Source organism: Lontra canadensis, unplaced genomic scaffold, assembly GCF_010015895.1.
Source record: "Lontra canadensis isolate GAN:19392208 unplaced genomic scaffold, GSC_riverotter_1.0 scaffold93, whole genome shotgun sequence".
NCBI lineage: Eukaryota > Metazoa > Chordata > Mammalia > Carnivora > Mustelidae > Lontra > Lontra canadensis.
In genome coordinates, this window is record NW_022631087.1 from 1,604,368 (window position 1) to 1,619,460 (window position 15,093).

General features: G+C 44.6%; 1 long non-coding RNA gene across 1 annotated transcript in view; it reads right to left on the bottom strand.

Annotated features, from left to right (window-relative positions):
- LOC116854667 overlaps positions 1-13,600 on the bottom strand; it is a 44,068-nt gene extending 30,468 nt beyond the window's left edge. Inside the window, exon 1 of the long non-coding RNA XR_004380201.1 lies at positions 13,571-13,600. This is a non-coding gene — a long non-coding RNA (uncharacterized LOC116854667). The remainder of the gene's footprint in view (positions 1-13,570) is intronic.
- Positions 13,601-15,093: the final 1,493 nt, after the last annotated feature.

Below are 15,093 nucleotides of genomic sequence, written 5' to 3' on the forward strand. Positions count from 1 at the left end.
GTGTGATGCGCTACATCAGCCAAAGAAAACAAAGGTTAATAAATATCACAAGCTTAAAATAGTGCTAGGCCTGAAATGGGAATTCAATAACCCATTCTTACTTGATGATGCTGATGGGATTGCTGACTATTACTCCTTCTATTATCAGTTCCACCATTTCTGTTCCTGTCTGCACCAAGTCACATCACTCAAAGCTACATCTCTTTTACACTGTGCTGGATGCTGGAGGTACAAAATGAGGAAGAAATACTATCTGGCCAGGACAAGTTCCCAGCCTATGAAGAGCTACTGCAAAGAAGTTGCTTTCCTACAAAGTGGAAAGTTTAACAAAGAAAGAAATCTAAGGGCTTTGCTTTCTTGTGCTCCCACTTCATCTCTTCCCCAGAAGCACTGTTTGGAAAGGTGTGCTGGCTGAGTGAGGATTAATCCTGCCTGGCTTTCCCAAAATGTGAAGCAAAAGCAAATATCTGTGGTTTTCTGATATGATGAGTATTTGTGCTTCTCATGGGGATTGGATGCTGTGTGGGAGAGCTGGGGCCATCAGGACGCACAGCTGAAATGGAAACTTCAAGGCAAACTTTAAACATGTTGCAACAAATGCATTTAGAAAGGTCAGGAAGATGAAAAATGAGCCAGAACTGCATGGGACACTTTGTTTCAATTATTTACTTTAAAGCTCCATTGTACCATCTCCTCCCCAAATGAGGCATAATAAATGGAGACCGGACATGTTATGTGCTGACAGTGGTGTGGGCAGTAAATGTTCATAAGGAAAATAGATCAAATTGGGCTGGAGAGGCCACTCCATGCTTCATGGTATCTTGAGCTACCTCTGTAAGGCAGGATTGTCTAAGTGCACACATGCATATCCACACCTGTGCACACTCAAGTATACACACATACCTACCACCATCCTTGGTCCCCTCTGGCATCGCTGATACAGCATTGTGGGGAGAAAAGGAGGAACAAAGAGTGAAGGATGCCTTCCAGTTGTCTGCCATCATTCACTCACGTAACCAGCATTGATTCATTAAGCACCTGCTTTGTCATGCCAGGAGCTGTCTGAGTGCTAGAGACAGACAGGTAAACAAGCCAGTGTCTGCCTATGAGGAGGTCTCATGTATCAGGAAGGGCAAAGAAGAAAGATGGTGATCACAACCCCAAACCACCAGGGAGAAAAGAGCAGTAAACACAGGTACTACGGGAACTCAGGGTGAAAATGTGTAATGAACTGAAGGGGTCAGTGATGTTCCCCCCAGGAGGTAAGATTTGGCCTGTCCTTCGAGGACCAGAGTTGTTGGACAACCAGTACTAGAGCCAACCACAAGGGAAGGAGCATGTGATTTAAAGACAGCCAAGATAGAACAAGTGGCTGATTCTCTTCCCTTCCCCAATATCCACCTGGAACTCCATCCATTAGTTCAGACTTTCCCATAATAATGGTGTAGATCACACCCCACACAATTGACCCAGCTCACAAACACTCATAAGTGTAGTGCCACATGCAGCCTGTGGTGTGGCCAACACGTTAGCAGATGAGGCATGACCACATCATGCTCACCATTCCCAGGTGCACGAGGCTGGAAGACAGAGGAAAGAGACCCATCTGAGGATGAACCCATTAGTGCGAGGAGCTCACCCCGACTCTTTTGCTTTCTGAGTCTCAGTTTCCTCATCTATAAAATGGGGAAAATAGTACTGTGAAGACACAGAAAAATGTACACAGATGCAGATACTGTAGGAACTGCATACTCACATTCAGGAAATGTGAATTGAGAGTATCTGCAAGCCATTCTGGTAGGATTTGGAATCGCAGCTGTGGACAGACTAGACTCCTCATTTCTGCCTCACAACTGTCTTCCTTAGGGCTGTCGTAGAAGTGCTAAGGACTCCAGGCTCCATGTCCTTGCTAGAATGATAACAGGAAGCTGAGTGATCCTTGGGTGCCAGTTACTGCCTTTGTCACCCTATGGTGAGTTCTGTGTGAAAGTCAGCCTGACGGAGGAGGCCACGGAAGCGTAGAGGCTGGGTGACCCTTGGTGACAGGTCAGGGGCTGAGCTGGGACCAGTGCCACCAGCTCTGGTCTACAAGAGCTTCCAGTCAGAAGTGGACTCAGGATTCTGTTTTGATCCTGGGTTTAGGGCCTAGGGTCAGAGCAGTGGGGCATTGGGCAAATTCCCCACCACCAACCCATTTTCATTCATTTAACAAATGTGTGGTGAGCACCTGCTTACACTGCCCTTCTGGGAAAAGTGGAAAATTTTGTTGTACATCAGTCTTTGGGATAAATACTAGGATCTTACCTCTGGGAATCCCAATTTCAGTCCTACTGTGTTCCCACTTAGGCCTCAATAACCTGGCCTCTCTTTCTGCATAAAGCCTTGCCAACCCACACAGTGTGCTTGCTGGAGTCCTCCATGAAGTCTTCATGCTTACTTCTGGGGTGGTGCAGAGTGCCTTTCCGTCTGCTTCTTTGTTGACCTCTCCCACTGCATGAGGCTCTCAGTGCAAGTAGTGACAGCTCTCACTCATGTCTTTAACTCCAGGATCTAGCAACAGGCTCGGAAGCCAACACACTTGTGCTGCAGACAGAGTTTAAGAAAATGCACTCAAATGTTCACATTCACCCTCATCCCATGATCTTCCTTACATTAAAAAAAAAAAAAATCTAACTTGGGTCATTTATCATCTTCCCCTTTTTTTTTCAAAAGGACATTTTTCATCTTTTGGTTGAGTTCCTGGAAGTTTTTACATAGGCCAGGAAAATGGGTGTGGTAAGAATTTAAGGAACAGGAATGAATGGATGCTTACATTGGAGAAATAGGTTATCAGAAAGACTGGCAGAGGCCCAAAACATGGGAAGAAGGAGGAGCAAACCATGAGCCATGTGGCCTGGTTTCAGCAGAGAACAGGTATTGAAGAAAAGAGGGGCTTGAAGGCCACTGTGAAGTTTAGAAGACATTGAAAATGATGGAAGTAGCAAAAGAGCGTTTTAAAAATATTGCTAAATTTATGAATTGGATCTCCTGTAATATTCTTGCCAGTAGAGGCTGACATAGCTTTTAAGAAATGTTGGTTGTTAAAGCAAGGTTCCATTGATGGTGACATCATGTAAAAACCAGGACATGGGGCCCCCAGCTGATCTCTGGGTAGCATGTATTTAGAGAATTAGTTCATGAATGAGCAATGCCTGGTTGTCTCACGCATGGCAAAGTTAGGTTATGTGGACCACTGAGGCATATTCTGAACTCTTAGGCGGTGTTTAAGAATGTGTGCTCTGGGGCCATTTTTCCTGGGTTCCAGGGTTTACTAGCTGGGTAAATCAGGCCATGGCTTAACTTTTCTAAGCCTCTAATGTCAGTATCTGCTGGTTAGTGTTAGCATGCAAATTACATGAGTGAATCCATGCAATGATCTTAGGACAGGGCCTGAAGTACAGTAAGTGCTCCATAAATGTTAATGTTTATTGCTTGTGTATGGCTGTCATTATTACCCCCACCAAAGTCTACATAAACACAACACCCTATGAATTTGAGTTTCTTACTCACTGGTCAAGCCATAACTTTGCCCCCCAAACCAACACTAACGATCCTTGTAGGCCTAGGTCAGACCTCATTTACTTTTTTTTCTTTTTCATTTTAATAACATATTTTACCGAATCCAATGTAGTCAAGATATCATTTCAATATCCAATTAATGTCAAAATTATTAATGTGCTCTTTTACTTTCTTGTTTGTGTAGTAATCTTTGAAATCCAATCAGTATATTACACACACATTAACTCCTAAGTGCCTTACCAGTATTTTCTAAACCATCATTGCGAAAGAGCCTTTCTTTCTGTCTGGTATTTATTGTCCATCTTGCTTCTGTGAAGCAGCTGAAAGCTCCTTTAAGAGCACAGGAGTCATACTTGGGCTTCTTCTTCCCAGCCCCAAGCAGCCCAGATGAGGACATCCTGAACCTGGAATGTTCTTTGGTTAAGTAGAATGGGCAGGAGTTGGTGAATCATTTGGTGGACATTTAGCTTTTCAGTTAACATACTTCTCTTTGACCTCCAGCTCACCCTCATCTATTCTATTGTCAAACCCAAGAAATGACCAGCTTCTATCATACAGAGAGTTCTCAAATGCAGTGACAATGAGTGTTATGTGCTTATGACTATAGCTATATTCCATCTCAAATGTCCTAGATTTAGTAGATATGATGCAGACTTCCCTGTGTCTTTTGGGACATCATAGGCAGCATAGTGTATGAGAAAGGATACAGGGCTGGGAGGTGGAAAGTGTGTCCTTGAATTCTCTTCTCCTGTCTCTGGTTGTGGTGATGGGCAGATGGGCAGATCACTTACCGCCCCTGGGCTTTATGTTTCTCAGTTCTAAAATGGGAATAATAAAATTTCACTACATGGACGTGTATGTCATATGAAAAGGTATCATGTATGGGCAAGTTCTTTTGAAATGGTAAATATGCCACCATACTTATTGTTCCTACTATCAAATATAAGGGAGGGGGCGCCTGACAGAAGAGGCACAGGCCACTGACCTTCCAGCTTGTGTTCAGCCTAATTAACATTCACTCAGAGACTATGAGACTAGGAATGAAAAGGATGGAGGATGTGGGCATGTGGGTGAGAGAGGGACGGTTGGTGATGAAGAAAGAAAAAAATCTAATCTTCTGATAATTCGGAGGACCGTATTAAGAACACACAAGTAAACAGTGAAGCATGGTGACCTGGGGCCAACTGGGGGACCTTCTGAACAAAAGCAGTTAACAATACTGCTTTCTTCTGCCCAGCTCACCAGCGTCTCCTGAGGGGGGGATGTGGGGGCTGGAAAAAGGAGCCCCGGGTTCTGCCTGGAGACCCAGCCTCACAGTCAAATGTCAGCTCATCAATACCAAGTGAGCAGAAAGGAGCCCTAATGCTCAAGGCCTTTGTTTCTTTGTTTTTAATTAATTAGGCTTTTGTTCACCAGTCTGGGTCGTAAAGAAATCTCTTCTGCAATCCTTTCAAAATCCAACTCCCCCACATGTACCCACATTAGTGAAAACAGAATAAAATCTGTGGTTTTGGCTCACGGCCTTGGCCATGTGGTCAAATAGGACTTTGAAGAGCTCCTTTTCTTTTCTTTTTTTTAAACAAGTGTTTATTGAGTGACTGCTATTCATTCAACAAACATGTAAAGAGTGCCTGCTCCACTCCGGGCTCTGTGCTGGACGAATAAAACCCAAACTTGGAACTCAGTGAGCTCAGTGAGGGAGGTCAGAGCTGACCTGGGTTAACGCGCAGTGCCTGGGAGAAAATGCTAGCTGCCATGAGAGAAGGCCATATGGGATGCCCCGTGAGCTCCCAAGAAGAAGAGAACTCTTCTCTGGGGCAGGAGCAGAGCGGCCTTTGTCTCACGATGGCATATGAGTGCTGAAGTCTCCGGGCATGCATTCCCCCACATGTTTACCATGTTCAAAGAATAGCAAACTGGCGCGGAACATCCCGCTGGGTGTGCCCGGCACCGTTCTCAGCACTTTCCTGCTATAACTCACACAGCCATCTTTACCACGGGCGCTCGGATGATCTCCACTTTGCTAAAGCACATCTGAAGCCAGGCAGCCCGGCTCCAGAGCCCAAGCTCCTGACCTCAATGCTACTCAGTCTCCGTGTCGCAGACCTACGTTTCTTGAAACGGTATGCGTCTCCCACCTGAGCCCTCAAAAGCAGGGGAGGGTGTCTTAAGGATCTTCGGTTCCTCAGAGGCCAGCACAATTCCGGGACGGAAGGCGACCCTTTGAAGGAGCTTCCCGGAAGTGCCGAACGGAACGCTGGGCAGCAGGATGCTGAGGCGCCCTCAGCGGCCCTCGCGGTAGGGACCAGCAGGCTCCGCGGTAGGAACCGGAAGTCTGGAAACCCAGGGAGGCCAGAGCAGGAGCTAAGGCTGGGGCGGAGCTGGGGCTGGCTGGCGTTGGGCTGGGAAGAAGGAAGACACGACTTTTTTCTTAAAACCTTGTCCGGGGCTTTTTTGGAGGCCAGGAAGGAGAGCAGAGCTGGGACTTGGGAGGTGGAGGCCCCAGTCCTTCCTGACCCCCGTGCACATGCTGCTTCTACTCTGGGCGCAGACCTGCCCTTGGGTGCACTTTTGTGGCTCTGAGGGTAGGGTTTGGGCTTTAGATAATAATTGCATAGATTTGCTTAGTAAACACAGGGCAACTGTAGGATAATTACGTGTTCTTACAGAGATGGGGCTTGGTAATTACTTTCAGTGGCCCCAAAGTATTATTTAACACATATTCTGGTTTATAAGACAGAAATAATGATGAATTTGCTTGGTAATTACACAGCACTCACCCAGTACATATCCTGCCAGTAGCTGATACTTAGCCCGTCATTAAGGGGCTAGCAGTTGCTTTGGTAAGTAGTAAGTTCTTCTTATTATTGGTCTCTAGGCACATAAAGCATTATTAAAACACCATTAGTGACATTTCTCCAAAGAGTAAACACACAGGTCTGTATGAGAAGCCAACTTTCCTTGAGCTAAATGCTTTATTTTTATCTTTCTGAGAGGAGCAACAGAAAAGAATTAATTCTAACCTAAACCTCCACTCACTGTAGACATCCCCTTAATGAAATTGAGTTGATGAAGCAAATCTGCCCTGGCTTAGGGGATGGAAGGGGAGTTACCACTGCCTTCGATATGAAGATTACTCTTTAACTCACCCAAACGGTTGTGTTGGCCAAGGAGGGGCCCCAGGTTTGGCGCCACGGAGGGGCCCCACGTCTGGCGCCACAACCTCTGTGGTGGGTTGGATCAGCACACTGAGATCCAAGGCAAACCACAGCTTTTTGATAGGTCCTGTTGGCTGCATCCTCAAGGCTCTTCCTTGGACAGGGCCTGAGAGGCTCATGGGGGGCCTAGGACTCTGGGAATGGGGGCACCCCGGTTCTCAGGCCATTTGGAGGTACACATGGAGGAGGAACATATGCACACATATGGGTATCAGACAAAGGAGATGCAAGTCCAGGACCAGCCTCCTTGTCCTTGGAAAGGGCTCTTGGGAAAGCTGCCTGACATATTTTGTCTGGAAGGCAGTAATTTGGGGGGCTATGGTTCAGCTGTAACTGCCCTCAGCTTAGCTACTTGCATCAGAAAAAATTAACTCTCTGTAATCAATAGGGGGCTTAAGGAGGATGGTCAACCATTATGGCTGGTGGGCAGGATAGGGAGTGGACACTCTGGAGCAAATAGGGCCCTCATTACCATTCCATTCCAACCCATCACATTTCTGGAGGGAACAATTCAACACCAAATACGAACTCAATTCCAGATCCCAACTGCCAAGGCAAGTGGCCAGCTCCAATGGTCTGTTTCTTCTGTAATGAACTCCAGGACTCTGACTTTGGCTTTGGAAGTAACTTCAGTTACCATGGAAGCCAGTGGGGAGTAGTTGGGAGAATTTTAAGGTTAAAGCCAAAAGACCCAGGTTCAGATCCCAACCCCACTTCTTACTGGCTGAGCAATCTTTGGCAGTTGCCTCTCTGTGCTTCAGTTTCTTTGTGTGTGTAAAGTAATCTGTAAAGACTATAAATTCCATGAGGCCAGAAATCATGGCTGTTTTCTCCACCATTGCATCCCCTGGGCCCAACCCCATGCCTAACACTTTCTAAATCTATAATCAACATTTTTAATCAAATGAGATTGGGGAAATGCATCCCACATTTAATTTATATGAATCTACCCGTTTGCACTTAGTGAAGAACAAAGAGGACGAAATAAAAACAGCTACTTAAATAGTCCAGAAGATTCTATTTGACAATCCACTCAATGCACATGTGTCCTAGAATGATCTTAAAACCAAAGATGTGGAATGGCTCTTCCCCCCTTTCTGGTTGTGAACAACTTGCTGCATTAAATAAGTAAATGGTTGTACTTTAATATTGCATTTTGGGAAATGTACTCTTGCTAAATAACAAGCAATATGTTACTTTCTCCAGCCGCATAATTCACAAGTATTCCAGTATTTTGTTGCAATCACAAAACCTTTTAAACTGTACTTTATGGATGATTTATAGGAGTTTCCAGGGAAATTTTGATTACACCCAGTTTTTGCCTTAGGCTTAACCTTGAAGCTTACCCCGTAGCATTTGGATAATCTCACAGAGTTATTGTGAGTAAGCCTGCAATGTTAAGTATTGTGAACCAGAAGCACCAGACAGAAATAGTTGTTATCCTGTTCTCTGCTCTCTCGGTATGGCTATTTAGCTCAGCCAAGGTCAAGAGACTTGATTACGAGCTACACCTCTTTGATTTCCAGGCTTGAGCACTGGCATATTACAACTTAACCCAACAAAAACCTGTCAAGTAATTATTAGGTGCTCGCAAAAGTGCTAGACACATAAGGTGGTATGAGAAAAATATAAGGCATATAGCACTGATACCAAGAGCTCAATGATACACACAGACCCAGCAATTGTTCAGCCAGCCCCAAATTATGGCAAATCTTGGCATCCTCTCTGAACCTGGAGGCCGCTCCTGGGGATCATGAGGTGGAAGGACACTCCTACATACAGGTAGAATTAGCCCCCATCCTAAGTGACATCCTTGTCACTTAGGCCCATTTCTTCTCTGTTACAAACTCTTAACTGTTGTAACTATAGTCCCCTGTTTCAAAGCTGCCTTGTTTCATTTTATTTCACTGGGTTTCAACAAGGAAAAAAAGTACAATGTGATTTCTAGCCCCCATGTCTACCCACATCCCACCCCACATCTTCCTTACCAGGAAGGCCCTCTAGTCCCAGTGGGAGAAGTAGAGGAGGTGGATACAATCCCATATTCAACTGCAAAAGTGTTGTAGGGGCAAGAAAGGTGAATGTGGTCTGGGATGAACTGGAGAAGCAAGTTATGGATCATGTGTCTACTGATTTTCCTTATCCTACACCCATTCAACACAAGTCTTATAATAGGATCCTGATGTCCTTTGGGGAAAGACCTAACTCCCTACCCTTAGAAGTGAGCAAAGGACACAGGTCTGGACAGCAATAGGGATGGCATCCCCTTGATTACAGTGATTTGTTCATAGGTGAACATGAATGTGTCTCAAGTGGTCTAATCAGGCCCATCCCCAAGCTAACTGGGGAAAATGCAATCTCTTTCCACGCAGGAGCTAATATGGTAACATACAAGACAGGAGCCCATCCAGTGCCTACCTGAACCTGGAACCAATGTAAAAGAAGACAGAGTCTAGACCTGAAGAAACAGAATAAGACCAGGTCCTGGAAAAATTTGGATCCCTGGATGCAGCTAATCCTGTCTTTGAAGTCATCAAGTGGTTCTGGATTTTAACTTACATCACTTAATAAATGTAGTTTTTGCTTCAAGCAAGTTCGATCAGTCTTCACTTAATTGTGGTGGAAAGAGTCCTCACAAATGAGATAGTCATAACAAAGAGGGACAGTGAAGACATGGAGAATGACAGGAGCAAAGACCTCAAAGCAGGGACATAAGCTTTGGGATATCTCAATCCTGTTCATCAAGACCCACAGAAGATAAATGAGGGGGAGCATATAATGAAAAATACTAAGTGATAGAGGCTTTGGATTTCACTCAAACTTCTGAGAACCCAACTCCAGAGCCGAAAGTAAGAAAATACATGCCTGGACCCAAAGACATCTCATGAACTGGCTGGTTCAGTGATAGTTCTCATTCAGGGAAATCCCTACCACATGCCAGATGCTGCACATCTGTGGTTAGCATTGTTCCTTTAAAGAATAGCACAGATTCCTCCTCAGGCAAGCCACAATTTTCATTAGCTGTGGTCAGGAGGGAACTGCGCTCCTTCAGACAAGTTTCAGCTGACAGAATGCTCTGGGGCATATCTTTCAGGGAAGCTGATTCATCTTCTCTGTCGGCCGGCTGTGGGGGATGCACACCTGTGTCCTAGGATGACTTCAGAGAGAGGGGAGACGAAAGACCACATTGGGCTCCAGCTGCCTCTGCAGACACTCCTGCAGTGGGGCCATGCCTGGTAGGCAGTCATCAGTGGGGCTGTTTGTGTTCAGCTCCAGGGAAACCCCACTGGGAACTCTTCCTTGGAGTTCTATCCCAGCCTCCAGCTTGGGTCGGGGGAGACTGACTGACATCTGGGCTTGATTTGATCCCCCACTTATCCACCTCTTGGCCATCCACACGCTACTCATTTTTCAACTATTGCAGAATGCAGGCTGTTCAAAGATGCTTTGATGGTGGACCTCCAAACAGCCAGAGGGGCAATCACATCGTGCCCACATTTAACCTCGAAGAATTCTGCTGATGTGTTTGGTGAGAGGGAGGAAAGAGAGACCAAAAGAGAACAATGTATCATGGATGTGAGTGACTTAACCTTCCTCCATCCCATTCACAGGGCAGCTGCTCTGAGGTGACTTTGAGAGGGTGTGTGTCATCTGTGGTTTCAGTATTCGTAGACCTATCATCCCATAAAACCTTGCCTTGCTGAATATATTTGTCAAAATAAGTAGAGCTGGCTGCTGTAATGAATAATGCCAAGTCTAAGATGCATCACACGATAGAGGTGGATGGCTTGCCCACTATCACAGGGGGAAGCATATCTGGAGGTGCCCCTTCATGATGGTCCTCTAGGCAGTAATGCAAGGATCCAGCACCTTCCATCCGTGACACTACGATATTCAACACTCCAGAAAAGGATGACAGCTGCTGCTGGCTGGACTCCCCAGAAGCAGGCTCTGAGATTGAGATCAGAATGCAGGATGTTTATCAGCGAGGACTCCTGGGATCAACACTTGTTGGAAGGGAAGCCAAGATGCAAGACCGGGCAGAGGGAAAAGGTGAATTGTGGTGCTGCCTCAAAATGGTCTCCATGAACCCAGTGGAAAATTCTGGAACCAGGTGTTCTCTCAGAGCTGTCCTGAGTTGGGGCAAATGGCTATGCTATTAAACCTCTGTGTTATTAGTCAGTGAATTCAGATGAGGACCACCTTCCAGCAGCACTCCCAACAGTTAAGGAATTAAGATTTCATTGCTAATGGTAGAACTGGATATTACCTCATGGCAATGACCACGAGAGGACTACAGCAGAGGTCAGAAAACTTGTGGTAAATGTTATTTTCCCCAGATTTTTCCCTTTCTAATTTCTGAATTTTTAATTCCAGTATAGTTACCTTGCAGTGTTGTATGAGTTTCAGGTGTACAACATAATGATTCAACATTTCCATGCAATACCAGGTGCTCATTATAGCAAGTGTACTCTTTAATCCACGTCACCTGTTTCCCCCAGCACCCCCACCTACCTCCCCTCTGGTTAACCAGCAGTTGTCCTCTATAAAGTGTCTATTTCTAGGGGTGCCTGAGTGGCTCAGTGGGTTAAAACCTCTGCCCTCGCCTCAGGTCATGATCCCAGGGTCCTGGGTCCGAGCCCCACATCAGGCTTTCTGCTCAACAGGGAGTCTGCTTCCGTTCCTCCCTCTCTGCCTGCCTCTCTGCCTACTTGTGATCTCTGTCAAATAAATAAATAAAATCTTTTTTTAAAAGTGTCTATTTCTTGGCATCTCTCTCTCTTCTCTTTTTTCTCTTGCTCATTTCTTTTGTTAAGTTCCACATATGATTGAAATCATGAGGTATTGGTCTTTCTCTTATTTTACTTAACGTTATACTCTCTAGCTCCGTGCGTGTCATTGCAAATGACAGGATCCCATTCTTTTTTATGGCTAAAGAGTAATTCAGTATATATCCCTCTGAATCAGTGTTTTTATTTTTGGGGAGTAAATACCTAGTAGCATGATTATTGGATCATAGGGTAGTTTTATTTTTAACTTTTTGAGGAATCTCCATACTGTTTTCCACAGTGGCTGTACCAGTTTGCCTTCCCGCCTACAGTGCAAAAGGCTTCCTTTTTCTCCACATCCTTGCTAACACTTGTTGTTTCTTGTGTCATTGATTTTAGCCATTCTAACAGGTGTGCCGTGATATCTCATTGTAGTTTTGATTTGCAGTTCCCTGATGATGAGTAATCATAACCATCTTTATGCATCTGTTGGCTATCTGGATGTCTTCTTTGGAGAAATATCCGTTCATTTCTTCTGCTCATTTTTTAATTTGGATTATTTGGGGTTTGGGTGTTGATTTGCACAAGTTCTTTATATATTTTGGGTACTAACCCTCTCCTGGAGATGTCATTTGCAAATATCTCCCACTCAGTAGGTTGCCTTTTAGTTTTGTTGATTGTTTCCTTCACGTGCAGGAAATTTTTATTCTGATGTAGTTCTCATAGTTTATTTTTGCCTTTATTTCTCTTGCCTCAGGAGACATATCTAGAAAAATGTTGCTATGGCCAATGTTAAAGAACTTACTGCCTGTGTTCTCTTCTAGAGTTTTTATGGTTTCAGGTTTCATATTCAGATGTTTAATCCATTTTGAATTTATTTTTGTGTATGGTGTAAGACAGTGGCCTATTTTCATTCTTTTGCATGTAGCTGACCAGTTTCCCCAACAAAATTTGTTTAAGAGACTGTCTTTCCCCATGGGATATTCTTCCTTTTGGTAAATATTTTAGGTTTTGCAGGCCATGTGGTCTCTGTCACAACTACTTGTGTCTGCTGTTGTAGCATGAAAGCAGCCAGAGGCCCTGTGTAAACAAATGAGTGTGGCTATGTTCCAATAAAACTTTATTTACAAAAACAGGCAGAAGGCCAGATTGACTCTGGGCCATAGTTTGCCAACTCCTAGACTAGAGACCAAAAGAAGAAGTATTTAAGATCCAACCCTAGCAATGACATAGATCACTCCTGTTCATCTTCCACTGGCCAGAACTCAGTCACATGGTCCAATTTAACTGCAGAAATCTAGGAAATGGAGTCTTTCTGTGAGTCCCAGAAGAAAAGCTGTGGAATTTGTGAGCATCCAGCCAGACTCTGCCACAGTGTGATTCTTGCATTGAAAGCCATTTTTTAAACATGATACAACCTTTAAATATATTATACAGTTCAACATATCTATTACTAAGTAAAGTAGTATACACTTTACTTCAAAGGAGACTTGGAAGATTTTCAAGAGTACTTTTCATGGTGTGTGAATTTTGTTCCAAGCATTGACATTGGAACTTAATCTCCATGTGAACTGCGACTCCACATCAAGTGAAATCGTGAAGACCAAAAGAGGAAGAAGTCAGATAGACATGGTTTAGCTCAGGGTTGCCACTAACCAGTTCTGGGGAGCCAGTCTCATTTCCTTCTTGATCCTCAGTGTCTCCTTTTCTAAAATGAGATGCTAGTAGTGCCCAGTCCATGTGGTTTTGGAAGGGTGAAAGTGATACCGTATAACTAAAGCACTTAGCTGCCAGCACTTAGTCAACACCCAACAAGTAGCAAAGACTATCAATTCTTTATTAAGTAAAGGAGCATATAACATAGGAGATCGAAGTCTTACGGGGTGACCAGATGCAAGCTTCTTCATCTTCCTAACCCTCAATTACATCTATAAAATAATCAGTTTCTTTAGCATGTGGGGTTGGGATAAGAATTTCTGTGACTCTTATTATTAAAAATAAACAGAAAACGGTAGAACTACTTACCTGAGAGTGTTGTTGGGAAGATAAACTTTATGTCAATAAAAACACATGGAGGGCAGAAATATGCCAGGTAGTAGAGTAGGTTCTGGGGAAACAAACACAATGAGACATTATAGTGGCTATCTACTGCCCCAGAGCTCCATGATTTAAAACAATAGTTTTAATGCCACAATTCTGTGGGTTGGCCCAGTGGTTCTTCAGCTAGTTTCACTTGGGCTCACGTACATAGCTCCAGTTACCTGGTGGCTTGGCTATGGATTATGTTCACAGGGATGGCTGGGAAGGCTGTGTTCCATGAGAGCAATCCCCTACTTACATCATGATTGCTGATATCCCACTGGCCATGTAAAGTAACATGGCCATCAGGGTGGAAGGGAACCATACCAGGAGGAGGAATTCTTCTGGGACCATTACTGTAATAATTTACTGTTAAGTATCTTATATGCTCTTAAGAAAGCTGCCATGAGGGGCACCTGGGTGGCTCAGCCTGTTAAACATCTGCCTTCAGCTCAGGTCACAATGCTAGGGTCCTAGGATCAAGCCCCAGGTCAGGCTCCCTGTTCAGTGAGGAGCCTGCTTCTCCCTCTGTCTCTCCCCTCTGCTCATGCTCTCTCTCTCTCCCTGTCTCTCCATCACTCTCTCAAACAAATAAAACCTTGGAAAAAAATAAAGCTGCCATGAAATGGCCACCTTTTTTCTTAATTGTAATTATCTTTATTTTTTAACATGAAATGTCCATCTTGCTCCACTAGATTGTCTTCCACAGCCCACCTACCCTGACATCCCCCAGAGAAGCATTGATAAAAGAACCACCTGCTGAGCCTGCATAAAATTGCATAAGTCTGACTTTCCACCCACAACATCAGGCATCATAACACCCATCTCACACCGTCAAATCACTCCTATTCAGATCCCATTGACCAGAACCCAGTCACATAGCCCCAGTATAACTGCAAAGGAGTCTGGGTAATGTGGTCTTCCTGGAAGTCCTAGAACTGAGAAATGGCTCAGTTCTCACAGAGACTCTTACATTGGTGTCATTTCTGCCTCCACAGGGTCCCTCACACTCAGGGAAGCTCACAGTGAGATCTTCCTTTACCCTCGGCATGACTTGGCTGACAGTGTAGCAGCTATGGAGAGATGGTAGGATCTGTAGAGTAGAATGGGTCCAGGAATGTCCAGTCATTCCTGGACATGAGCCCCTCAAATAGACAGTGGGTGGTACAGCGCTGTAGAGTATGTCCCTACTTACCTTCTGGGAAAACAATGTAGGGAGAGAATTGGCCTTACTGTTTTCCTAGAAAGGTGGCATTTCATGGGTTGTTCTGCCTCAATACCAGGAATCAATTAGGACTTATCTCTTCCCACAATACAAAGGACAAGGCCTCTTGGGTTTTGGGAGTGACTTCTAGATCTCCCCCCACATGGGGTCTCCCCTCCACCTGTCCTCTACCTCTCTTGTCTCTCCTTGGTCCTACAGTTCTCTTTTTAAGCCATTCCCTATACAGTATCTCTGCTTTGCTTTT